Below are 20,871 nucleotides of genomic sequence, written 5' to 3'. Positions count from 1 at the left end.
TTATTGAGATTTCATGGACCACGATTTTAAAATGTATGGTCAGTGGATTAATAAATCATTAGTAAGTAATCAGAAGTGAGTGGAGAGAAAGAGCACCTATCCTGTGGGTTGATGATGACTACTGGTGGTGTATGAGTCATCTACAATGAATATGTCTCTGGAACTCTGAGGTGTGTCACAAAAGAAATCTAGCCCATTTTCTATGTTTGATACAATCCTTTAGATGGGTATCACGAGCATAGAGTGGGTTTGTTTTTGGTCTTTGTACTCATACATTTTCATTCTATTTTTATTATTGAGTTAATGTGAGAATCAACAAACAAATATAAAAATAAAGATATATTGGCCGGGCGTGGTGGCTCAAGCCTGTAATCCCAGCACTTTGGGAGGCCGAGACGGGCGGATCACAAGGTCAGGAGATCGAGACCATCCTGGCTAACACGGTGAAACCCCGTCTCTACTAAAAAATACAAAAAACTAGCTGGGCAAGGTGGCGGGCGCCTGTAGTCCCAGCTTCTCGGGAGGCTGAGGCAGGAGAATGGCGAAAACCCAGGAGGCGGAGCTTGCAGTGAGTTGAGATCTGGCCACTGCACTCCAGCCTGGGCGACAGAGCCAGACTCTGTCTCAAAAAAAAAAAAAAAAAAAAAAAAAAAGATATATTGGGTGAAGTGTTGCACAATTATAAAAATAGATGGTGAGACAAATACTATTAATATGTATTGGAAATAGCGAAGTTCAAAGAGAAATAAATGTTACATGTCTGTCACCTCTTTGGCTAATGATATAGAGAGGATGATTATAGACAGTGTTTGTATTCTGGGTCAGTGGCAAATTCAGAATTGTTCATCTTCTTAAGAGAAAGTGAAATAAATATACTGTACTCTAAATAATGATAGCCTAAATGACTAAAGAAATGCAAAAAGCAAGGATCAATGGTGATAATGTCTCAAATTTGTTATCATCTTCTCTGCACTGTACTACTCAGAATGGACATCGTTGTTCTGTCTTGAGAATTCCTCTAGGGTCACATGCTCTGTTTGCACCGTGCTTAGGAAGGAACCTGCAGACCAATGTGAGTAATGGTCAGAGTCCTTATTGTGGTTTGGGTGGTTTGTTTAAGAGTAATCAATGTATTATTAAAAAGTGTGAAATATAGTCAAAGATGGTTAATGTTATCCTGATGGTAGACATGGCAGTGACATGAAGTATATTGATAATGGATGTATGAAAAACTGAGGATAATTAATGAAACAGATAATATCAATGTTAGAATGATTCTGGATACAGATCAGAAATATCAAGGCTGTTCTTGGAGTTTTTCGAATCATAGGCTTTGAAATTATTATTAGTAAATTAATGAGGCAACCGACAGACAATGTAAAACTGAATGGAGAAAAGGAGGGCCAATCCTGGATCAATGATGACCACCGGTGGCGTATGAGTCATATGTGATGAATACGTGTCTGGAACTCTGAGGTCCGCCACAAAAGATATCTAGTCCATTCGCTCTGTTTTACGTGATTCTATAGACTGATGTCAGGAATATAGAATGAAGTTGTTTTGGTTTCATTTTCATTCTAATGCAAGAATCAATAAACATATAAATAAAGATAAAATAGGGGAGCATTGTACAACTATAAAAATACGTGTTGAGGCAGGAAATACTATTAATGTATATTGAAATTGGTGAAGTCCAAAGAGATATTGTACATACCTGTTACCTCTTTGGCTTATAATAATATAGGCAGAATAAATTATAGATAATGTTCAAATTCTTATTCACTTGCAAGATCAAATTGTTCTTTTTCTTAGGAGAAAATGAAATAAATATTAGTCCACCTAATGAATGCCTAAAGGACAGATTAAAGGCAAGGTGAAAAGCAAGGATCATTAATGAGAAAGTCTCAGTTTTGTTACCGTCTCTGCTCTGTATTCCTCAGAATAGATGGCCTGTGCCGATGGAAGGATTCCTCCCTGGTGACGTGGTGTGTCTGCCTCTTGATTGGGAGCAGGCAGACCAATGTGAGTAATCAAGTTCTGGTCTTAGTTTGGGTGGTTTAGTTAGGAGGACTTGATGTATTATTAAAAAGTCTGCACTATAATCAAAAATGGCCAGCTGCAGCCCAGTGATAGAAATAGTAGTGATATGAAGCATTATATTAACAATATGTATTTGAAAACCTGAGAGTAATTAATGAAACATTTATCAGTGTGAGAATGATTCTATATGTAGATAAAGAATATTAATATTAATGCTGTTCTGAGGCGTTTGTGAACCAAAGGTTTTAAAATTATTATTAGCGAATTAATGAATTAATCATTAGACAAGGTAAAAGTGCACAGGGAAAAATAGGACACATTCTGGATCGATGATGACTACCGGTGGCGTATGAGTCATACGTGATGAATGCGTGTCTGGAACTCTGAGGTCCGTCACAAATAAAATCTGGCTTATTCTCGGTTTCGAATGTTGTTATAGACAGATTTTAAAAATATAGAATGTTTGTTTTTTCTATGTGATTATGTACCTTTCTTCTATTTTTATAATTGGATCAATGTGATAATCAGGAAACAAATATATAGTAAATATAAAATGATTGAAACACTGCCCAATTATAAAAATTTGTGGTAAGGTTAGAAATGCTATTAACATGTATTAAAATCAGTGAAGTCTAAAAAGAAATGAATGGTATATGATACAGATAGTATAAATTATAGACAATGTTCATATTCTGAGTCAGTGGTAATTTTGAAGATTTTCATTTTATTAAGAGAAAATAAATAAAACAAATATACTCCAAATAATGATTGCCAAAGTGACTAATAACAGGTGAAAATCAGGGATCAATGTTGAGAATTTTTTTATCTTTTCTGCTTTCTATCCTTTCAGAATGATGCACTTGTTATGATTTGAGAATTCCTCCATGGTCACGTGCTCTGTTTTTATCATGGTTGGGAGCCTACAGACCAATGTGAGTAGTAATAAACATTCTCATCTTGGCTTGAATGGTTTGAATGGTTTCAGAGGACTCGATATTATCAAAATATCGGATTGTCTTGAATCCCTGACCTCAAGTGATCCGCCCACCTCAGCCTCCCAAAGTGTTGGGATTACAGGCATGAACCACAGCATCTGGCCAGAAGCACTCTTGATATCTTTTGACACAGTGAAGTCCACAGAGATATAAATGGCATCTTCTGGTGACCTCTGTGGCTAATGATGGTATAGACAGTACAAATTATAGAAAACATTCAATTTCTGGGTCAATGGCAATTTCAGAATTATGCATTTCTTTAGATAAAATAATATACTGCAAATAATGACTGCCGAAATGACTGACTAATGATAGGTGATAAGAAAGGGTCGGTAGTGACAATATCAAAATAGGATAATAGGATAATATCAAATATATTTAATATTTGATAATAAATATATTTTTTATATTTAAAATAGGATAGTATAAAAATAGAGGATAGGATAGATAATAGGATAATATGGAAATAGAGGATAACAAAAGTTATCTTCTTCTCTGCTCTGTATTCCCTGGAATGATTGCACTTTGCTGATTGAGGGATTCCTTCAAGGCCATGTGCTCTACTTGCACCGTTTTTGGGATGGAGCCTGGAGACCTAGGTAAGGAATAGTGGAAGTCCTCAGCTTGCTTTGGGTGGTTTCTTCCAGAGGGTTCAATATATTATAAAAAGGTGTATACTATAATCAAAGATGAGCAACTGTATTTAAATAAACATGGGCATGATGTGAGGATTATATTGAAGATGCATACAAGAGAAACTGAAGATAATTGATGAAATAAATATTCCTACATATTAGGATTATCATGGCTATTCTTGTGGTTTTGTAAATCATAGGGCTTAAAATTATGATTAGTGAATTAACAAATTAGTCAATAGACAAGGCAGAAATGAATCCAAAAATAGAAGATCAGTTCCGGATCGATGATGACTACTGGTGGCGTATGAGTCTTTTGCGATGAATACGTGTCTAGAACTCTGAGGTCCGTTGCAAACAAAATCTAGCCTGTTCTGTATGTTTGAAATTATTTTACAGACAGCTGTCAGGAGTATAGAATGTATATGTTTTTGGTATTCGTGTTTACATGTTTTGATTCTACTTTTACAATTGATCCATATGAGAATTAATAAACAAATGCAAATCAAGATGAATAAATTCAAGCATTGTCCAATTATAAAAATTAGGGACAAGGTAAGAAACATGATTAATGTATATGAAACAGTGACATCCACAGAGAAATAAACGGTACATTCCTGTGGCTTCTTTGGCTAATGATGGTATAGACAGAATAAAATATAGGTAATGTTCAACTTCTGCATCAGCGACAGTTTCAAAATTATTCATTTTATTTTCAGAAAATGAATTAAATATACTCCAAATAATGATTGCATGAATGGCTAATTAATGATAGCTGAAAAGCAAATATCAATATTGAAAATGTCTTAATTTTGTTACTCTCTTCTCTGGTCTGTATTCCTCAGAGTGAACAACTTGTGCTATGTTAAGGATTCCTCCATGATCACGTGCCCTGTTTGTACACCATGCTTGGGAAGATGCATGCAGACCAATGTTAGTAATAGTCAAAATTCCTGTGTCGGTTTGTGTGGTTTGCTAAAGAGGACTCAATGTATCATGAAAAAGTGTATTATATAGTCAATGATGGTCAACTATGTCCCAATGGTATTTATGAGAGGTATCTGAAATATTTATTGATAATGCATATATGAAAAACGGAGAAGAATTAATGAAACAGATATATCTATGTTAGAATGATTCTGTGTAAAGATAAGGAATATCAAGTCTGTTCTTAGGGTTTCGTGAATCACAGAGTGTAAAATTATTACCAGTGAATTAATGAATGAATCTAAAGACAACATAGAAATGAATGGAGAGAAAGAGGGTCAACCCTGGATCGATGATGAGTACTGGTGGAGTATGAGTCACATACGATGAATATGTGTCTGGAACTCTGAGGTCCATCACAGAAGTCAGTTTCCCTCAAGTAACTCTAGACAGATGGCAAGAATATAGAATGAATTTTTTTTGTTTATGAGTTTTTATTGTATAATTGGTTCAATGAAAGAATAAAACATGTGAATAAATAAAATAAATAAGCTAAGCATTGTCCAACTATAAAAATGTGTGGTGAGGCGTATTTAATATGTATTTAAATTGATGAAAGCCAAAAAGAAATCTAACATACCTAACCTTTTTGGCCAATAATGAAGAGACAGTATAAATTAATATGCCGTTTTCATGTTCTGGGTTAGTGGCAAGTTCAAAGTTGTTCATACTTCAAATAATGATTGCCTAAATGTTTAACTAAAGATAGGTGAAAAGGAAAGATCAACAATGAGAAAATCACATGTTTGTTATTATTTTCTCTGCTCTGCACTCATCAGAATGGACATACTTGTGAAGATTTAAAGATGCCTCCAAGGTCACGTGCTCTGTTTGCACCATGCTTAGGAAGGAGCATACAGACCAATGTAAGTAATGGTCAAAGCTCTTGTCTTTGTTTGAGTGGTTTAAGATGATTCAGTGTATTATAAAAAGGTATAATATATTATAAAAATATATTGCAGGAATATATTATATATATTTCTATACTATAATGTATTATAAAATACATTATAAGAAGATATAATACATTGTAAAAGATATAATACATTATAGGAATATAATATAGGAATATATTATATATAATATATTCCAATATAGTATAGGAATATAATGCATATATAATATATTCCAACATATTTTAGAACTATAGTCTGTAATATATTCCAATATATTATAGGACTATAATCAAAGATGGCCAACTCTTTCCCAGTTATAGGAGTGATATGAAGTACTATATTGAAAAAGCATATATGAAAAATGGAGAACAATTAATGAAAATATATATCAACACTATGATTCTATGTAGGGATTAGGAATATCAAAGCTCTTGGGCTTTTAAAAACCAAAGATTTTAAAGTTATTATCAGTGAATTAATGAGTTAATTATTAGACAAAGTAAAAATGAATAGAGAAAAATAGGAAGAATCCTGGTTCAGTGGTGACTACTGGTGTCGTCTGAGTCATACGATGAATACGTGTCTGGAACTCTTGAAGTCCATCACAAAGTCAGTTTCTTCTGTTTCACATGATTCTATAGGTAGATGTCAGAAATACAGACTCAGTGTGTTTTTGGTCTTTGTGTTTTATGCAGTTATATTTTATTTTATAATTGGACTAGTGAGAGAATCAATAAGCAAATATTTGAATACATAAAGATGAATAAGGTTAAGTATTGTCCAATTATAAAAATATTTGGCAAGACAGCAAGCACGGTTAATATGTACTGAAACAGTGATAGCCAAGGAAAAATGAGTGATGCATGCCTGTGACCTCTTTGGCGAGTGATAGTGTAGACAGTATAAACTATAGATAATGTTTAAGGTATGGGTCAGTGGCAAGTTCAAAACTGCTAATTTTCTGAAGAGAAAATGAAATACACTTCAAACAATGATTGCCTAAATGACTCATTAGATGAAGATGAATCATGAGCGAGAATGTCCCATTGTATGCTCTGAACTCCTCTGTGCTTTGTGCTCTGCAGAATGGATGAATTGTGCACCTTGAAAAGTTCTTCCCTGACCACTTGAGGCACTTGCATCACGGTTAGGCTCAGGCAGACTAATGTGAGTAATAGTCAACATTTTTGATTTCCTTCTGCTGCCCTTTTAAGAGGACTCATTGTATTATAAAAATTGTGTGACATTATCAAAGATGTCCACATCCCAGTGAAAGATACGGAGATGATATGAAGCATTGTATTGATAATGCATATATAAAAACCTGAGGATAGTTAATTAAGAGGTATATCAATGTTGAAATGATTCAGTATACAAATTAGGAATATTAAAATTATTCTCGGGATTTTTTTGAACCATTAAGACTTAAAATTGCTAGTAGTGAATTAACAAAATCAATCAATAAACAAGGTAGAAATGAATGGAGAAAGAGATGAGCAATCTTGGATCGATGATGACTGCTGGTGGCGTATGAGTCATATGCGATGAATACGTGTCTAGAACTCTGAGGTCCATCACAGAAGAAATCTAGCTCATTTTCTGTGTTTGATATAATCCTTTAGACAGGCATCAGGAATATGAGTTTGGTTTTGGTCTTTGTGTTTACATGTTTTAATTCCATTTTTATAATTGACCAATATAAAAACCAATAAACAAATATATAAATAAAGATGAGTAAGGTTAATCATTGTCCAATTGTAAAAAATATTTGGTGAGGCAAGAAACACTATTAATATGTATTGAAAATAGTAAAGTCTGGAGAGAAGTAAATGTACATGTCTTTCACCTCTTTGGCTATGGTGATATGGACAGGATAATTATAGACAATGTTCAAATTCTTGGTTAATTGTAAGTTAGAAATTGTTCATTTTTTAAAAAGAAAATGAAATAAGTTTACTCCAAATAATGATAGCATAGATGACTAACTAGTGATAGGTGAAAAACCAGGATTGATAGTTAAAATGCCTCTCTTTTGTTATTATCTTCTTTGCTCTGTACTTAGAATGGACGTACTTATTCTGATTTGAGGACTTCTTCATGGGCACGTGTTCTATTTGCACCATGCTTAGGAAGGAGCATGTGTACCAATGTGAGTGACAGTCAGATTTCTTGTATTTCTTTGGGTAGTTTATGTAAGAGGACTCAATGTACTGTAAATAAATATGTAATATAACCAAAGATGGTGAATTTTATCTAGTGAGGGATATTGGAGTCAAAAGAAGTATTATATTGATAATTCACATACGAAAAACAGGATAATTCATGAAACATATATTAATGTCAGAATGATTAGGGATATCTTTTTGGGGTTCTGTGAGTCATAAGGTTTAAAGTTATTATTAGTAAATTAATGAATTAATCAACAGACAATGTAGAAAATAACAGAGAAAAGAAGGGCCAGTCCTGGATCGATGATGACTGCTGGTGGCGTATGAGTCATAGACAATGAATACGTGTCTGGAACTCTGAGGTCCATCTCAAAAGATACCTAGTCTATTCCCTATTTCAAGTGAACCTACAGACAGATGGCAAAAAACAGAATGTATATGTGTTTGGTTTTCATGTTTATGAATTTTTATTTTATATTTATAATTGGATCAATGAGAGAATCAATTAATAAATATATAAATAAAGATGAATAAGGGCTGGGTGTGGTGGCTTACACCTGTAATCTTAGCACTTTGGGAAGCCAACGCAGGTAGATCTCTTGAGGACAGGAGTTCAAGACCAGCCTGGCCAACATGATGAAACTCCATCTCTACTAAAAATACAAAAATTAGCCTGGCCTGTGCCTCTAATCTGAGCTACTTGGGTGGCTGAGACACATGGATCTCTTGAACCCAGGATTCAAAAATCTGCTTGAACCTGGGAGGTTGCAGTGAGCTAAGATCACGTCACTGCAGCGTGGGCAATAGAGCATGATTCTGTGTCAAAAAAAAAAAAAAGATGAATAAGGTTAAGCATTGTCCAATTATAAAAATATGTGGAAAGACAACAAACACTATTAATACATACTGAAATTGGTGACTACTAAAGATAAGTCTTGCATACCTGTTACCTCTTTGAATGAGATAGACAGTATAAATTATTGACCATATTCAAGTTCTGGGTCAGGGACAAGTCCAGAGTTATTTATTTATTTTTTTTATTTTTATTTTTTTTGAGATGAAGTCTCACTCTGTCACCTAGGGTAGAGTGCAATGGCACGATCTCAGCTCACTGCAACCTCCGCCTCATGGGTTCAAGCAATTCTTGTGCCTCAGCCTCCCTAATAGCTGGGATTGCAGGCATGCGCCACCACGCCTGGCTAGTTTTTGTATTTTTAGTAGAGATGGGGGTTCACCATGTTGCTCAGGCTGGTCTTGAACATCTGACCTCAAGTGATCCACCTGCCTTTGCCTCCCAACGTGCTGGGATTACAGGCATGAGCCACCACATCCGGCCAGTTATTCATAAAAAAAAAATGAAATATACCTCAAATTAATGAACATGCAAATGAGTATAAATGTTTACACATTCATTAATTTGAGGTATATTTGAAAAGCAAGGATCAGTGGAGAGAAGGTCTCATTTTTGTTGTCATCTCTTCTGCTCTGTACTCAGAATGGAAGCACAGAAGCTGGTTTTCACTGGTTAAGAGCTATCTCTGTGCTAGAAGCTGGACACCAATGTGAGTAATAGTCAAAGTTCTTATCCCATCTTGGGTGTTTGGTTTAAAGGTTTATAGTGCATAAACAAAAAATATGAAATATAATCCAATAAGGCCATGAGTAGCCTAGGGATAAATATGGAATGGATAGGGAATGTTACACTGAGGGATGCTTGTATGAAAAGCATGTCCTGTGTTATTATGAAAGGTAGTAATGAGGGGATGTGGTATTGTGAGGCTGACTGTATATACAAATTAGAGATATCAAGGCTCCTCTTGGGGTTTTGTGAGTGATAGTGTTTAAAAGTTATTAGTGGTGAATTAATGAAGTAATAAATAAAGTAACAAAGAATGAAGAGCATCAGAGCTAATCCTGGATCAATCATGACTACCGGTATTGGGTGGGTCTTAGTCAGTGAATACCTATCTGGAACTCTGAGGTCCATCAGAAAAGAAATACAGTTTTTTCCCTCTTTTGGAAGTGATCATATAGACAGATGTCAGAAATATGCAGGGGTCTTGTTTTTGCTGTTTGTGAGCACGAATTTTCAATCTATTATTATAATTCAATCAATGAAGCAACCACTAAACAAATATACAAATAAATTATGTTGGATGGGACTAAGCATTGTCCATCTATAAAAACAATTTGTGAGGCAAGAAGAACTACGATATGGTCAGGCGTAGTGGCTCACACCCGTTTGGGAGGCCAAAGTGGGTGGATCACCTGAGGTCAGGAGTTTGAGACCAGCCTGGGCAACATGGTAAAACCCCGTCTCTACTAAAAATACAAAATTAGCTGGGCGTGGTGGCATATGCCTGTGATCTCAGCTACTTGGGAGGCTGAGGCAGGAGAATCGCATGAACCCGGAAGATGGAGGTGGTGGTGAGCTGAGATCACACCACTGCACTTCAACCTGGGCAATAGAGTGAGAAGAAAACCTATGATATATATTGAAAACGCCAATACCATTAGGAAATAAGTGGTATGAGGTTGTTATTTCTTTAGTTAGGGATGTTATAGACAGTGATAAATAATAATGAATGTTTATGTGTTGTGTCAGTCGCGTGGCTGATACTGTCTGGCTGTGTAGAGTAAATAAAATAGATGTTATCCCGAATAACCTATATGACTGAATCAGTGGAAGATAGAATGCAAAGAGTAACGCAGATAATGTCTTAATCTTTTCTGATCATCTCTTGTGCTCTGTACTCCTCAAAATAAACACACTCTGGCTGATTTTATCATTCTTTTTTAATGGGAAGATCCATGATTGCATCTATGTGTTACATGGTGTATGGAGACCAATGTGAGTGACAGTCAACGTTCTTGGTTTCAGTGTTTTTTAAAAAAGATATTCGTAGTATTATTAAGAAGTAGAAGTGTTAAATATAATCATTGAAGGTAAGCTTTGGCCCATTTGTAAAAATAGGATTAATATAAAGCATTATGTTGATTAATGCATATATATAAAACATTGAATTTAATTAATGAAAGAGATGTATTGCTGTGAGTAGTATTGACAGAGACAGATATTAGAGCTATTTAAGGATTTTACTCTCAAGTTTTTGTGGCTCTAAGGTAATTATTTTATTGTTAGTGAACTGATAAGTTAATCAATAAAAACACGTAGACATGAATTAAGAAAACGAGGTCCAAGCTTGAGCCGGTGATGACAGCTGGTGGCGTGTGAGTCATGGATGGTGAGTACTAAGTGCCTGGAACTCTGAGGTTCAATATAATAGAAATCTAATCTATTCCTCTGTTGAAAAAAATCCTTTAGATAGATGTTAGTGATATTGAGGGCTATTTGCTTCCAATTTTACAGTTCATTGATTATGATTGTATTAATATAAATGAATTAATGAAAGAATCAAACAAAGATTTAAATGATTAAACATGAAGAGAGAGAGAGGCATATTCTAATTGTTAACATATGTGGCAAGGAAAGAAATACTATTAATTAATTTGGAATGGATAATAAATGGGCCATCGGTTTTAACTCTCTGGCTAAGAATCATAGAGCCATTGATAGAGCAGTAACACTGATTATTAGTTATCAATGGCTATGTGATTTTTTAGGTCAATTCGCAGGTCAACTGGGTCAATTGTAAGTTCAATATTTATTTTATTAAGGGGAAAATAAGCAAATATTAACATAAATCAATAAATACCATCTGACAGAGTAAATGGAAGGTAGAATGAAAAAACTAATGGATAGAAAGTCTCACATTTTGTCTTCTGCTCTTCCTTGTAATCCTCAGAACAGTGGCTTCCTGCACTGATTCTGCCATGAGCACTTGCTCTATGGCTGTTTTAAGGAACCTGCAGACAAAGGTCAGTAATCATCAAAGTTCTTGTCTTAGTTTGGGCCATTTAAGAGTGGTCAATGCATTATTAGTAGAAAACATAATTAAAGAAGACTAACCATGGCCCAATGAACATGGGGTTGATATGAAACATTATGTTGAGTAATGCATGTTTGAAACAATGAGGTCAGTTCAAGAAACAGGTCTAATTTCTGTAGGAACTGATCTTCAGATAGACAACAGGGTTATCACAGCTCTTGTTGTATTTTTTTCTGATTCATGTCTATTTCCTTATTATAAAGTAGTAAATTAATAAATAAATGAAATAGACAAAGTATAAATGAAGAAAAAGATTGATGGTCTGTGGCCTGGTCCAGAGATGATGACTCGTGGGTATGAGTCAAGGATGATGAGTAATAGAGGTCAGGAAGTTTAAGCTCCAGTATAAAAGAAATCTAGCCTATTGCTCAGTTGGAAATGATCCTGAAGACAGTAGTTAAAAATATTCAGTTATTGGCTGGGCGCAGTGGCTCACACCTGTAATCCCAGCATTTTGGGAGGCCGAGGTGGGCGGATCACAAGGTTAGGAGTTCGAGACCAGCTTGACCAACATGGTGAAACCCCATCTCTACTAAAAATATAAAAATTAGCTGGGTGTGGTGGCGAGTGCCTATAATCCTACCTACTTGGGAGGCTGAGGCAGGAAAATCACTTAAACCCAAGAGGTGGAGGTTTCAGTGAGCCGAGATTTCACCACTGAACTCCAGCCTGGGCAACAGAGTCAGACCCTGTCTCAAAAAAACAAAAAACAAAAAACCCAAAATCAATTATCCTATACCCTATTCTTATGTTTTTGTAACTCATGGATAATGATTATATTATTACAAGTAAATTAATGCATGAAGAACTCAAGTAAAAGAAATAAGTGAATAAAAACATGGCCACATCTGGACCAAATATAACATGTGTAATAAAGCAAGTCACAGTACTGATCTATTGCTCAGGAAGTGGGAATTGTGTCAGATTTTTAATCTCTCACAATGAGAAACATGTAGACAAATATATGAGTTGTCCATGTTTATGTTGAGTTGTCTTTGGTTTCCTGGTTGTTTGTCTTATCCCTAAATAGGGATGTTGTTTATATAAATAAAAAACTAATTTTAAAGAGGGCCAGTGACAAGAATTTGTTCTACAACAAGAGCTATTGTGCTCACTAAATTCCATTACAAAGTGACATCATCTGTTATTACTTTGATCATGATCAACTATGCATGTGCTACGATGATCCATGCTATAGTCTAGATCATGTGTAAGGATACTGATTTTATCTTAATAATGAACAAATGCATGTTAATAATAATCAATTAGCTAAAAAGGATAAAGCAAGGGCCAGTAGCAAACATGTCTGGAAATAATGGTTGTGATGTAACTGGGTCCAGAGATTGTGTTCTTCTTAAAGCAAATATTTTGGCTCTTACAAGTGTTTGCATAAGGAGGCTATACATAGATGCACATTATCAGACACGTTCTGGGTTTCTGAGAGTTTACATATTGTTCTGTTTCTTTACAAAGAATGAATAGTTGGCCAAATTGGTTTGTGAATGAATGAATGAAGTGGTATCAAGCACTGTTCATTGGTATGAAATTGCTCTGAAACAAGTATTTAGATGAATCTAATTATGCATATGGGAGGTCCAAAGATTTAGGTTGTTGAGTGCATGGGTGGAGGCATTGAAGCTGGCATGTTTTGCAGAGAACTCTCATTCTTGATTCAGGTGTTGGATTCAAAGGCATCCATTTAATTTATTTAAGTTCTGGGGTACAAGTGCAGGATGTGGATGTTTGTTACTTGGGTAAACGTGTGTCACTGTGGTTTGCTGCACTTATCAACCCATCACCTAGGTATTAAGCCCGGCATGCATTAGCAATTTTTCCTGATGCTCTCCCCACCCTTCCCTGACAGGCGCCAAGGTGTGTTGTTCCTCTCTTGTGTCCATGTGTTCTCATTGTTCCGCTCCCACTTATAAGTGAGAATATGCAGTGTTTGGTTTTCTGTTCCTGCATTAGTTTGCTGAGGATAATGGCTTCCAGCTTCATCCATGTCCCTGCAAAGCACATGCCCTTTAATGGCTGCATAGTATTCCATAGTGTATATGTATCACATTTTCCTTATCCAGTCTATCATTGATGGCCATTTGGGTTGATTTCATGTATTTGCTGTTGCAAATAGTGCTGCAATGAACATACATGTGCATGTATCTTTATAAGGGAATGATTTCTATTCCTTTGGGTATATACCCAGTAACGGAATTGCTGGGTCAAATGGTATTTCTGCTTCTAAATCTTTAAGGAATCACCACACTGTCTTCCACAATGGTTGAACAAACAGTGTAAAAGCTTTCTTATTTCTGTTTAACTTTGTTGGCGTCTGTTTTTTCTTGACTTTTTAATAATTGCCATTCTGACTGGTATGAGGTAGTATCTCACTGTGGTTTTGATTTGTATTTCTCTGATGATCAGTGATGTTGAGCTTTTTTTCTTGTTTGTTGGCTGCATGTATGTCTTCTTTTGCAAAGTGTCTGTTCATGTTCTTTGCCCACTTTTTAATGGGGCTGTTTGTTTTTTTCTTGTCAATTTGCTTAAGTTCCTTGTAGATTCTGGATATTAGAACTTTGTCAGATGGATAGATTGCAAATTTTTTCTCCCATTCTGTAGGTTGTCTGTTCACTCTGATGATAGTTTCTTTTGCTGTGCAGAAACTCATTAGTTTAATTAGATTCCACATGTCAATTTTTGCTTTTGTTGCAATTGCAAAGGCATCTATTTCAAATGCAAAATTAATAATTGAATTAATGTGACAAAAAAGAGGAACTTTCTGGCTAATTGTAAAAAGAGCATGACCCAATTATAAAAATTAATCTAAACTTGCTCACCTTTCATTTATTAGAATATTAGAGCACAGTCAAAATTTAAGATGTTTCATTCTTTTTACCATTTGCTTTCTGCCCTCCAGAATGGATTATCATTGGTGAAGACCTTGGCTGGTAAGTCTCTGGGAAAGAAGGCTATAGGCCCATAAATATAATGTGCAAAGTTCTTGTTCTTGGGTGGGGTGTTTACTCCGAGGTATTCATTGTATTATAAAAAAATGCATAAATGACTACATCTATATACAGAATTAAAAAAGAACAGGGATGAGAGTGTGTTACATACCAAAAATTAGAATGAGTCCAATCAGAACATCTGTGGAATTATATATTTTTAATATCCCGAAACACTGAATTTTATGAATAAATTAATAAATCAGGAATGTTCCTTCTTTTAGTAAGGGTCATATACATAAAGAATAGTAATAGTCAACGTTTTTGCTCTGGGAGAATGGTGAGTTCAAGTTTGTTTTGTTAAGAGAAGCAAATAAATAATTTCACAAATTTACCAATATCTAATTACAAATAGCTAAGCAAATCAAGGAGGGAAACATGGATCAGTTTTTGATATTTTCACTCCCTTTTTGTAAGGGATATTCCTGCATATTTTGTGTATAAGTTTTTAAAGGTATAAAATAATACATATTTATTTTTCCTTTTTTTCACCATCTGCTTTCAATTCCATAGAATGAACACACTCATCATTACAATGATTCTGTAATGATGAAGACATTCATGGGTCAGTGTGAGTAATGATCCAAGTTCTTGTCATTGTTGGATGGTCCATTTAGGGTATTTAGTATATGATAATAATAACACATAATCAGTGAAGGCTACATAAGGACCAATGGTAAGATTGTATTATAAATCAAGTTTCATGATGACTACTGTTTTGCACAACAGAAGTCCTTTTTAAAAGAGGAGCTCTACATTTTTAGCTCTGTGGGTATGGAATATGGAGTCAGATGTATGTAACTCTCATAGTTTTTATGTTAGGTGGTTCATTTAAGGGTATTCCTGATATTGTTAAAATGGATAATATGTTAATTAATAAGATGGCGCTCCATGCACAAACCAGAGATAAGAATGTGGCATAAATCATTGTTTGTGATCAATTTCTATGATGGTTACTTCATGTTCACTAAATCGAAACCTAAATCTAGGTCTTTTCATTTGGTAATATCCTCTTTCATTTGGTAATATCATCTACAGGATGGATAGACCAGAGCTGATTAAATTATTCTTCCATGATGAGGAACTTTACCTTATCCCTCGGAGTAAGGAGAATGTCATGCAATGTAAGTAATAAAGTTCTTGGGTTGGGTTGTTAGTTCATGATTTCTACTGTCATTTAAAAAGATAATTAAATTTTAAAAGGTCATGCATAGGCCTATGATGAGAATGTGTTATGGACCGAAACTAATCCAATTTAGCACAAGTGAAGTATAAGGAAAAAAAACTTAGCTTTTCCATTAATTTTCAATAGTTAAATGTCACATTATATGTTTGTCTCACTGATTATTTATAGACTCTTCTCTTGATAAAGGCTGTTACTCATTTATGGAGTCAGTATTCTAGTTGTTGAGTAGGATGGTGGTTCAAGCTTGTTCATTTGATATCTAAAAATGTTTCAAATTAAATGTAGAGGGGCCATGTCTGGACCGATGATGTGAACGGAATGCATCTGAATAAAAATTATGATCAATCATTTTTGAACAACTGAGGTCCACTGCAAAAAGAAGAATTAATATGTAAACCTTTGTGGGAATAATGTCAGGCAAGTTTGAGAATCTAGTTCCGGAGCTTGAGAGGGTTCACAGATACTGATTTTATACAATTAGCAGATCCACTTCTGTGGATCAACACACAAGTATATTCATGAGTAAAGAAAAGGAGGTTAAGACATGGACCAATTCTGAAGGCATGTTGTAAAGCAAGGAATATAATTAATTCAGTTCTGAAATACCTTGGTCCATCAAGAAAAAGAAAACAGATTAAATTTGTCACCACTTTGGGTAAGAAGCATCTAGATAGAAGTATTTAATAGTCAATGTTCTGCTCCTAGTTTGCTGTGGGTTCCCGGATGTTTGATTCATTAAGACAAAAAAAATTAAAATTAAACAAACAAATACGTGTATAGCTAAATAAATGGGTGCCAAGTATGAACCAATGATAAGGGTATTTCATTATTTTCTACATCTGCTTTGTAAGCCCACAGAACAGAGGTAACTTGGCTGTTTTAATAATTATTTAAAGGATGAAGATCTTGACTGTTACCCATGTGGCCAAGGAGAGTGTAGAACAGGGCAAGTCAGATTAAGTTTTTATTCTTGGTTTAGGCTTTTGTTAGAGATGATGATTATTTATTATTTAAAAAGAAGAAATGACTTTATGCAATCATAAAATCCAAGAAGACCATGCCTGAACCAATGATAAGAATGAATCCTGCCAAGTGTCATTTTGCAAAATGAGATCCATTTAAAAAGAGGTTTGGTTTGCTACCTCTTAGATTAAGGAGATTATAGGCTGTTTCGAGCCTTAGTCAAAGATCTCGTTCTTGGGTTAGTTGTGGTTCTCTTGAGTTTTATTATTTTATTAAAAATAATAAATAGTTAAACAAGTACAAAGCGTTTATGCTAGTAAAATTACAATGGCCACTCATGACCAATTGGGAGATTATACCATGAAACAAGGATTTGTTTAACTTGGATTAACTGTTTTACCACTGTTTGAGGAGGTCATGGAAAGACTTAAATGATAGTCAATTTCTCCCCTCTTTCTTGGGAGTAGATTCTTTGTTGTTGACTTTATATTTGAAAATGAGTAACAATTAATAATTAAGTAAATTAATGAACAACAAAAACATTAGAATGGACAAGAATATTCAAATGATAACATTTCATGAAGCAAGAATTATGATCAACACAATTCTGCTTCTCTGAAATCCATTTAACAGAAAAGAGTCAGTCTGTTTTCTCTGTGTATAATGAGGTCAGAAACCGGTGTTAAAACATTCAGTGTTCTTGTTTTTGTATTTTGTTGGGTTCATGGAGTTGATTATTATGATTAAGGAAATAAGTATATAAAAAAGTAAATTAGAAGAGGGCAAATCATGAACCAGTGGTTAAAATGTGTTTTGAAACAAAGATTATAAGTATTTCAGTTCTGCACCATGGACTTTTATGAAACGAAACCTTCATCTTTTATATCTTTATTTTAATAGTACATAGTACCATTCTGCATATACTACGGATATATTTTAGACATTTTTGCATGCTACTTACATTGAGTTTTTTTCACTATCTCAGTTACAAATTCTAGTGAACCGATTTATTTGGAGGTGGTGTTAGGAAACCCCTATACCCCATATTTTAAAATTTTCTGGCAGGTGATATCGGAGAGAGTACTAAAATAACTAATATTAAGGTATTAATTTCAGCTCAACAAGTATTGATGCTAATTCTTGTCAGACCCCATGTCAGGAGTGGCATTTATATATGAATTTAGTTCCACTCATTAAGTAGCTCTGTGAGATTAGATGGAGACCCACTTATAAATGCAACAATTCAATAGAATAGGGAAGGTAGATGGGCTCTCTGTGAGGTTAGAGGGAGACCCACTTATAAATGCCGCAATTTGATAAGATAGGCCAGGTAGATGGGCTTTCCAGAAGCACAGAAGGTATGCCTTCAACTCAATCTTAGTGTCAGGTGAGTTGTGGAAGAGATGACTCCTGAGCCAGTCACAGACTCACTAGTCTGTAGCTCCGCAAAGCTGGGGACCACACTCCTCTCCTTCACTGCTCTGCCCCTTGTGCCTTACCTGGAGAGCACACACAATAAGCATCTGTTGAATGAGTAGGTGAATACATGGTGAATAAAAGAATGGAGGAGTGAAGCAGTACATGAACAAATGAGTCTTTGAGTAAACACAGGAATGAATAAATGAAATAATAAAAATGGGAAGGAGTACATGAATGAGTGAATGGATCAATGATAGGTCCATGAGTGACTGAGTCAGTGATAAGTGGATAAATGCATGGTGAGTTAATGAGTGGGTGAGTTCACGTGTCAGTAGAAATGTCACAAAGTGAATGAGTGGATGATGAAAGACTAAGTCAATGAGCAAATGAATGGAAGACTAATAGGTCAAGGAGTCAAGAAATGAAAGACGAACATGTAAATGGATGAGTGAATCAATGGGCCCATGAATTCCTGAATGAATTTATGAATTAACGGATAAATGAAAGTCAATTAGTAATAAGGAAATAAATGAATAGATGAGTCAGTGTATAAATCAATCAATGAGTTAATGACTCAGTGAAGAACCAAATGAATGAATTAATCTATGAATGAGTGAGTTTACAAATGAATAAATCAAAGAAAGAGGAAACAATTGAATAAATTAACTGGGTAGATAAGTCAGTGAATGAAACAAATTATGAGTGAATAGATAGACAAAAGGATGGATAAATGATGGATATTTTATAGCTAATGAATAGAACAGTGAATTAGTGAGTGAGCAAATGAGTCAGTGAATGAGTATGTAATCAAGGAATAAAGTAGCTCTGGGAATGAGTAAGTGAATAAGTGAATGAGTCTATAAATTAGTGAATTAGTCACTTATTGAAGTGTAAGGCAGTGAGTGAATGAACTCACACTGGGACTCTTTCCCTGACTGTTCCACAGAGAATAGTCATGCCCCAGCTTCACACCACAGCATAAATAATCAGAGCACCCACCCTACACTATCGTGGGCATTTGTTTACATGTGATCACTAAACTGATGTGCCGCAGGGGCCAGGAACTGGGTCAAATTATTCTCTCTATCCCTGGTGCCTGCCCAGCTCTGAGCCTCGGAAGAGCACAGTAAATTGTTGCTGAATGAATGAACAATAGCTAAAAATACATGTGCGTTTTTGGAACCAGGATGGGCCGTCTGAGAATGGCCTGGGAGCTGTTCTTTGGGGAGGTGTGCTGTGTGTCAGATGGTTTGTGGCATCCTCCTACGCAAGTGCAGATTCTGCCTTGAGTCCAGCTTCCTGTGTCCAGTGCCAGACAGTGAGACAGGATACTGGCAGTTCAAACTGCCCTGGACGTTGGCCCATCCTTGGGCAATGCTGGCTTGGCATGGTAGAATGGAAGCCCTAGGTCTTCCCGAAAGCTGCCCTTGCCTCTGCCAAGACAGGAGATCAGAAATAACTCGGTCTTGTTTTTATGCCTTCAGCAAGTGGGCCCACTCCATGCCTTTCCAAGCAAGCCACATTCCTCCTTGCTGTAGTTGTGGGACATTGGGTTGAAGTACCCCTTAACCTTTATCTGGTAGATGAGAATAACAATCTCCTGCCTGGGTGGATGTGCTGCTTTACAGGAGATTATTTAATACATGTTACATACATAGCGTGGTACCTGGGAGGAAACAGAAGTTTCAGAAACGTTACATGCCAATTTTCTTCATCCCCACCCAATGTAGCTATATTTGATGATTTAAAATGCATTAATTTAAAAGCTCTCAAATGGATGTGATACTCAAATTCCCCTCTTCCAGAAGATTGGAGAGTTCAACTGAGTTCTAGGAAGAATGCCAGTCTGGATGGTATTCTGGGTCAGTCCAGAACTTCAAGATGGCATGGCATGCCCTTCTACCAGGGAACAGTCAACCAGAAAAATGAGTTGGCAATATCCACGCTCTATGTAGGACACATACACGAGACCCACCCTTCATCTCTCTACCCTTCCCTCCCTTCCTTCATTCAACATATAGGTATTCAGGGCCCACTGTATGCCTCACACTGACCATTTCTTGTCTTCTCTTGTCTTGGCTGGCTCCTGACCCTGGATTTCATCTCTCACTGCCGTTCTCACGTCCTTCCTTTGAACTTGGCGATTGGTTCTTGGTCATCTGGTGTGAATACTGCCCTCTCCTTCATGAGGACTTGATTTGGGCTTCCTACTTCAGAGCACATCAGGTAGACTCCCCCTTCTTAATTCGGGGCATTGGGGACCCCTATTCTGACTCTTCCAGGTCAGCCGTTTTCCATCTGGGCAAGCTTCAGCCCCTTATAAGAGGAGCTTAGGCTGTGTTGGTGGCAGGGTGACCTCTGAATGCTGGGGTTGGGCGGCAGTGGCAGCATGGAAGGCTTCGGGCTAGACTCTGAGATTCACTTGGTGCCTGAAAGCTGGTCTTTCAGAGGAGTTAGGTTGTCACTGCCCCCCTGTCCACTGAATTCCTTGAATAATGAGGTAAAACGACCTTTCAACATTCAGCAACTTGCAATTAATTTAGTTTTCCCATCCCTCCCACTGGTTACTCAGCCTGTGCTGGGCCTGACACAAATGTCAGCCCCTCTCCTACCTTCACAGCCCCCCGCCC

General features: G+C 35.9%; 1 long non-coding RNA gene and 12 other non-coding genes across 14 annotated transcripts in view; all 13 read left to right on the top strand.

Annotated features, from left to right (window-relative positions):
- The window catches only part of LOC126958451 (uncharacterized), a 169,838-nt gene that overhangs the window by 88,094 nt on the left and 60,873 nt on the right, over window positions 1–20,871 (top strand). For both annotated transcript variants that reach the window (XR_007727189.1, XR_007727188.1), the window contains 4 exons: window positions 986–2,022; window positions 2,891–5,523; window positions 6,639–6,720; window positions 7,616–20,467. This is a non-coding gene — a long non-coding RNA (uncharacterized LOC126958451). The remainder of the gene's footprint in view (window positions 1–985; window positions 2,023–2,890; window positions 5,524–6,638; window positions 6,721–7,615; window positions 20,468–20,871) is intronic.
- Window positions 105–176, top strand: LOC126960385 (small nucleolar RNA SNORD113/SNORD114 family). The gene has a single exon (XR_007727943.1). It is a non-coding gene; the product is annotated as a small nucleolar RNA SNORD113/SNORD114 family (small nucleolar RNA).
- LOC126960365 (small nucleolar RNA SNORD113/SNORD114 family) lies at window positions 1,411–1,482 on the top strand. Its single transcript, XR_007727925.1, has one exon. It is a non-coding gene; the product is annotated as a small nucleolar RNA SNORD113/SNORD114 family (small nucleolar RNA).
- Window positions 2,363–2,434, top strand: LOC126960366 (small nucleolar RNA SNORD113/SNORD114 family). The gene has a single exon (XR_007727926.1). It is a non-coding gene; the product is annotated as a small nucleolar RNA SNORD113/SNORD114 family (small nucleolar RNA).
- On the top strand, window positions 3,951–4,022 carry LOC126960379 (small nucleolar RNA SNORD113/SNORD114 family). The gene has a single exon (XR_007727938.1). It is a non-coding gene; the product is annotated as a small nucleolar RNA SNORD113/SNORD114 family (small nucleolar RNA).
- Window positions 4,943–5,014, top strand: LOC126960370 (small nucleolar RNA SNORD113/SNORD114 family). The gene has a single exon (XR_007727930.1). It is a non-coding gene; the product is annotated as a small nucleolar RNA SNORD113/SNORD114 family (small nucleolar RNA).
- LOC126960400 (small nucleolar RNA SNORD113/SNORD114 family) lies at window positions 6,086–6,156 on the top strand. The gene has a single exon (XR_007727951.1). It is a non-coding gene; the product is annotated as a small nucleolar RNA SNORD113/SNORD114 family (small nucleolar RNA).
- LOC126960367 (small nucleolar RNA SNORD113/SNORD114 family) lies at window positions 7,057–7,128 on the top strand. The gene has a single exon (XR_007727927.1). It is a non-coding gene; the product is annotated as a small nucleolar RNA SNORD113/SNORD114 family (small nucleolar RNA).
- LOC126960364 (small nucleolar RNA SNORD113/SNORD114 family) lies at window positions 8,018–8,089 on the top strand. The gene has a single exon (XR_007727924.1). It is a non-coding gene; the product is annotated as a small nucleolar RNA SNORD113/SNORD114 family (small nucleolar RNA).
- Window positions 9,637–9,708, top strand: LOC126960390 (small nucleolar RNA SNORD113/SNORD114 family). The gene has a single exon (XR_007727946.1). It is a non-coding gene; the product is annotated as a small nucleolar RNA SNORD113/SNORD114 family (small nucleolar RNA).
- LOC126960377 (small nucleolar RNA SNORD113/SNORD114 family) lies at window positions 10,926–11,000 on the top strand. Its single transcript, XR_007727936.1, has one exon. It is a non-coding gene; the product is annotated as a small nucleolar RNA SNORD113/SNORD114 family (small nucleolar RNA).
- On the top strand, window positions 11,942–12,015 carry LOC126960405 (small nucleolar RNA SNORD113/SNORD114 family). The gene has a single exon (XR_007727955.1). It is a non-coding gene; the product is annotated as a small nucleolar RNA SNORD113/SNORD114 family (small nucleolar RNA).
- On the top strand, window positions 16,157–16,229 carry LOC126960407 (small nucleolar RNA SNORD113/SNORD114 family). Its single transcript, XR_007727957.1, has one exon. It is a non-coding gene; the product is annotated as a small nucleolar RNA SNORD113/SNORD114 family (small nucleolar RNA).

The sequence above is a fragment of the Macaca thibetana genome, chromosome 7 (genome assembly GCF_024542745.1).
Source record: "Macaca thibetana thibetana isolate TM-01 chromosome 7, ASM2454274v1, whole genome shotgun sequence".
Lineage (NCBI taxonomy): Eukaryota > Metazoa > Chordata > Mammalia > Primates > Cercopithecidae > Macaca > Macaca thibetana.
This window is presented reverse-complemented; position numbering and strand designations above follow the sequence as displayed.